The sequence below is a fragment of the Carica papaya genome, chromosome 2 (genome assembly GCF_054855325.1).
Source record: "Carica papaya isolate Zhongbai chromosome 2, ASM5485532v1, whole genome shotgun sequence".
Classification (NCBI taxonomy): Eukaryota; Viridiplantae; Streptophyta; class Magnoliopsida; order Brassicales; family Caricaceae; genus Carica; species Carica papaya.
Genome location: NC_142310.1, coordinates 24,806,793 through 24,812,573, shown reverse-complemented (window position 1 = coordinate 24,812,573; position 5,781 = coordinate 24,806,793). Strand labels below are relative to the sequence as shown.

Sequence of the window (5,781 nt, the reverse complement as noted above, 5' to 3'; positions counted from 1 at the left end):
TGTAAAACAAAACAGAAAAGAAAAGAAGAGAAAAGTGCATTATAATTGCTTAAAATTACATTGAGCATGCAGGTATTTTAATAAATAGTTGTAGCCATGTCAAGAAGGGGGAAGAGAAAAATTAAAGAATGAATAATAGTACTAGTGCAAGATATAAAATATTAAAGAGAAGATTAATTTGAAGAAAATCATAATTCAAAGTAATCCAAGTACATGTATGCATGCAACTCGATGACTACAACTATGATGGTGACAGCTACAATTATTATGATGACTACAACTATTAAGGCGACTACTACGATGAAACTGACAACATATCTTTGTGATGGAATGTAATTGGTTATTTAAAGTACATCTCCAACAACACTCCAAAAAATTTAAAATTAAATATCATAATACTCGATTCCTAAGGGAAGTTAAACCCACTAGACCATATCAGTCCATTATTCTGGTTGTTCTTATGGGTGAATGGCACCATCATCTCCGCTTATTCCCCATCTGCTCAAGATTGTTGGTGATGTGCTTGCGGGTTCATCCCATCAATGAACCACATCTATAGCTGCTGCAACATCTGCACCGGATGATCCTCCGTGATCTTAGTGAATGTCTCCTTAGGACCCTTCATCACTCCTGCGTCTGTGGCCTCTTGAGGCTGAGGTGACTTCCAGAGTGTTCCAATACTCTTTTGGATTTCTTTGAAGTATTGTTCAATGAGCCAACACAAATTTTTGAGATTAATAAGGTTGAGTTGGTGGAGGGGCTTCCCGATAAGACTTTGGAATATGATATACGTGATCTCTTTCTCGCGATTGTCCTTGCACTGTTTCTTCAGTTGATTAGTTGCCTTAGCGATCTTTTGGCACAAGAAACTCTCTTGATTCACCATTTTCTTGCTTTGCTCCATCTCGGGCAACCTCTTAAAATCAGAAAGTACGCATTGGGCTCCGAAAGGGGAAGGCCAAACCTCTTGTTTTGAGTCATAGGGGCTGTAAATTATTGCACAGGCTTTGACATCGCAGAGAGTGCTGAGTTCACTCACTTTTTTCATCAATCCCTTATTTCTTTGTTTGAACATGGCTTTTCTTGCAGAGTCGTTAGTGATATAAGCGAGCTTAACGTTTTTTTTAGTCATGGTGTTTTGTCGTGTCTGTCCAAGGAGCAAGAGAGTGTATATATAGAATGAGACAAACATTGAATAGTTATTAGTAAGGAATGGGAAGTGGAGCATTTTAATATAGTAGAATATACAATGTAAGGTAAGATGTGGTGCATTTTAAAATTGCAAGGTAAATGTTCAAATTATCTCCAAAAATGTTATGCCTTTAATAGGGGATATGGGAAAATCTTGTCATTTAAGGAGTGTAATTCACAAAATTTAATTAGTAAAATATTGAAAGGCTACACTTATCTAAAATCATCCAATCCTCCCTTTTAATTACAAGTTATTGATTCATTGTAATGCACTTATATACCTACTCTCTCTTGCATTGTCCCAGCATGCATTCACACTTGAAATTAATCATACATGGCAACCATACACACCTCCTTATCTTATACACACTCACAGATATTACTCTTAATCATCAACTAATGTGGCCACCTCCTTCCAAATCAAACTTAATTATGTGTTTTGATCTCCTACACCTTCCAACATTTTATTTTTTACTTTTTTAAAAAAGAAACAAAAACCATAGATATATTGTTTTTTATTTGCTTTTATGCATTAATGTCAATATTCATTTTTTTCTAATTCGCAAAAATAAATTTTATTTATAAGAAAAATATGTGATCATCCTTAAAATCAATGCTGGTTTTCTTCATCTTTTAATTTCTTCTGCAAACTTTACACTCCAAAACTTTATTGTTACCAAAGAAAATTTAATTACACATGCACAAGATTTCATAATAATTATACATATAATGTAGGCACATGGTGATTTTTTCTGAACTCCATAATAATTAATTATTTCATTTGGTATGTAGTACATAGAATATGATTATTAGAGCAGTTATATATTTGATTTTATCTTTATGGAATACTGTAACACCCAAATTTTATTATTTTTATTTTTTAATTTATTTTAATTTATATTAGAATTTTAGTTTAATTTTTCAATATTTAATTTATAAGGTTTTAATTTAATTTAATTTAATTTAATAAAAATAAAAAATAATAATAATGATAAAATAGGGTAAAATTATTTTTGAAATTTAATTGAAATTGATTTTGAAAAAAATGGGTGAAAATTTAGATTCTGGTAGTGTTTTTGAAAAGAAAATCAGAAATCGGGGGTCAAAACACAATTTAAAAAAGTTGTGCTACGTCAGCAGCCACGTCAGCAGCCCAGTCAGCAGTCTCGGCCAACCAGAACACGCCGTGTGGCAAGGAAGTTGACGCGAGAGGCCATGCGGGACGGAGGCATGTGGGCGATCCACGTGCACGGAATCGAACGGTCCAGATCTCACGAGTGCGGACGGCCTAGATCTCACGCGCACGGACGGCCTAGATCTCACGCGTGCGGATGGCCCAGATTGAATCACGCACGGACGGCCCAGATTGAATCACGCACGGACGGCACAGATCGTATCGCGATGGACGATCAAGATTTATTCCTATTTTAATCACGACCGGACAGCCCAGATTAAATCGTGATGGACGACTGAGATTAAAAGGGGAAGGTTATAAATAACCTCACCCACACCTGACCCCAAACCGTAGCCGCCAGTACCCTCGCCAGAGAAGAAGAACCAGTCACCGGAGGAGCCGGCCGCCGCCACCCGCCGCCGCATCGGAGGGTTTTTCGACTGCTAAACGATGTAAATTTTCTCCCTTTGGCTCATTTTTCGATGCTGAATCAGCCTATGGCCAAATTAGAGGCAAACCACCGGCCAATCGGCTGGAAAACACCGCCGAAGTCCAGCACCGCCGCCGCAGCTTCCCTCAGTTTTTGTCTCCGGTGAGGCCTTTTCTGGTTCCCGTTCGATGCAATTTTTACACCACTGTGATCACCGTCCTTTTCTCTACAGGTTGACCAGAGCAAAACATCAAATCGAGACTCGCACCGGAGAAGCCGCCGCACCAGAGAGCTTCGCCGCCGATAAGTCTCAGTTTTTCGTGATTTTTTGGCCCACCGAGGGCCCTAGGGTTGTTTTATCGTAGGAACCAATGCAAGTTTGGCAAAATTTGACCAAAAACATCCGAGAATGGTCAACTCGAGGCGGATCACCGCCGCGGACGGCGGTGCCGTCGCTGAAGCTCGGTGGAGCCGTCGTGCCGAAATTCTGATATTGGCTGAAAAGGGGCCCTGGGTCTGATTTGGGGTTTTTTGGGACACGTGCAGGTACTGGTAGTGCGTTTCAGTTTCCCGGGGAAAATTTAGGGAATTTAGGGACAGCCCGTAGGCACATTGTAGAGCTGATTTCAGACGCCAAAACAAGTAAGGATTTCTCACCCTATTTTCTATCACGATATTAAAGCTCAATGAATGATAAAATGGTATTTCATGAATTGTGTATAATTAGTTAAGGTTGCTAATGGAGCCCGAATCTGATGTATTTTTTGGTCAGTTGTTGTTTGATCTATTTTATAGTTTTAAATACAGTATGGTACCTAATGTGTTTATTTTATGATTTCGTATGCATGAATCATGGTTTTTTTTATTATGTTTTGAATTATGGTGAACCCGATGTTGTGTTGTTTTGTTTGGTGTTCATTATTGGTTTACGTGTTTGTGTATGATTGGAAAATTGAGACCAAGGAAAATGGAAAAAAGGTTATGTGAATTGATAAATAGATAATGTGGACAGTCTTACTAGATATCTTGGGAGATGGTGGACGGACTGGATCCGTAGGGAACCCTACTAGGAACGTGGTCTCTCATATCGGACGGGATATGGAGACCTTATGTGTTTGGCGCCCATCCCGGACTGGGTATGGGGACGGCCTATTTCATCCTCATACCGGACGGGGTATTGAGGTTTATGGTTTTGGCTCCCATATCGGACGGGGTATGGGACTGTATGTTGAGGTTCATTATTTTGGCGCCCATACCGGATGGGGTATGGGGACAGCCCTGGAATCAGATTATTAATGTTGATGGTTCACGTGTAGCGGGGACCCCCTATGGATCCCCACGGATACTAGTAGGCTGGTAAAAGAGGAAATTTATTGTCTGATTATTGAAGTGCAAAAGTATAACATGTGTTATGTTATAAAGCGTATATGATTTTATGATGGTTATAATGTTATTGTTTCCATATGTTATTTTCACGAATCTCACTAAGGTAAGTGGACAGTAAAGGTTTTTATCATTAATAAATGAGTTTGTTATAAATTATGCTCCATTGGACGTTTTTGTTTTCTACCAACCTTTACTTCTGTGGTAGTGAGATAGTGTGATGTCTTTACTGTGCTAGTGTAGTTCATTCCTTTCTTAACTATTTCAGATCAGGAAGACGTGGTTACCGAGTCTGTTCCGCAGGAAGACGGCGAGTTAGAGGCCTAAAGATTTTATAGTTCTATTTATAGTTTTTATTTCGAGTATTTCTTTTAATTAGCTTATTCTTTTATACGTTGAATACGTTTATGGTTATTGTGTAAGGGATGTTAATCAAAATTTTTATTTCGCTTCCGTATTTAAAATTTTTGATACATACATCTTCATTTAAAATTCCGGGGCTTTTACAGTTGGTATCAGAGCTGCGTTCCTCAGACTCATCCCTTACACAATAATGCTTAGAGAAATACCCACCGATAAATCGTTACTCAACTCTTCCGTGTGAAATGCAGGTGCAAAGAAATAAGGAGAGGAAGACCCCCACTAACCCGAGCAGCCCGGGATGATTCGCTTTGGGAAGATGTGGACAAAATATTTGAGATACTAGAAAGGATCATGGCTGCCCAGCAAGGTCGAGAGGAGAGAAGGGAGTTACCCGAACCTCCCCCACTACCACGGGTTGAGCCACCGCTACAGCAAGCGGATCCCGAGCCACCCCGGCATGAGCCTGCTCCACCACAGTACCACCCGGCACAACCGTCGCAGTATGAACCGGTGCCCCAGCCACCGTATTGTCTGACACTGCCACAGTACAATCCGGTGCCCCCACCATATCAGCAGGTGCCACCACAAGGCCCCCCAGTCTATCCCCAGCTGGGCCAAGTCCCTCTTCCACGGGACCCAGCTCCTTCCTTGATCGACCCAGGCTACATAGAGAGGTACAGGAGATTGAACCATTCCACTTTTGCAGGGGGATCCTCTTTTGAAGATGCCCAATACTGGTTGGCAGAGACTGAGAGAGCTTTCAAGACCTTGAGAGTGGTTCCTGAGCAGAGAGCTGCCCTTGCTATCCTACATGCTGGTAGGGGAAGCAGGTCGTTGGTGGGAGCTCAAGCAGACCACCCTGGCTACACCAGCCACTTGGGAGCAGTTCTTAATGGCCTTCTATGCGGAGTATCTCCCTGAGCACATCCGACACCTGAAGGAGATGGAGTTTGTTCAGCTGGTCCAGGGAAACATGACGGTATCGGAATATGCTAGTAAGTTCCTAGAGTTGGGCTGATACTCCCCGGAGACATTGATGGATGAAGGCAGGAAGGCCAGGAGATTCTAGTGGGGCCTCCACCCAGAAATCAAGCAACACTTATTGGTACTGGAGCTCAAGACATACTCAGCAATTCTAGCAAATGCACAGATTGTGGAGAGGAGTTTCAACACCCGTCCTCAGTCAGCAGGGAGTCACCGCCCTCGGCTCCACCCTGCAGACCAGTACCTACTATGCCGA

At 41.3% G+C, this 5,781-nt stretch overlaps 1 pseudogene; it reads right to left on the bottom strand.

The window, feature by feature from the left end:
• Positions 1-553: 553 nt before the first annotated feature.
• LOC148268887 (agamous-like MADS-box protein AGL80 pseudogene) lies at positions 554-1,132 on the bottom strand (annotated as a pseudogene).
• Between the last annotated feature and the right edge of the window lie 4,649 nt (positions 1,133-5,781).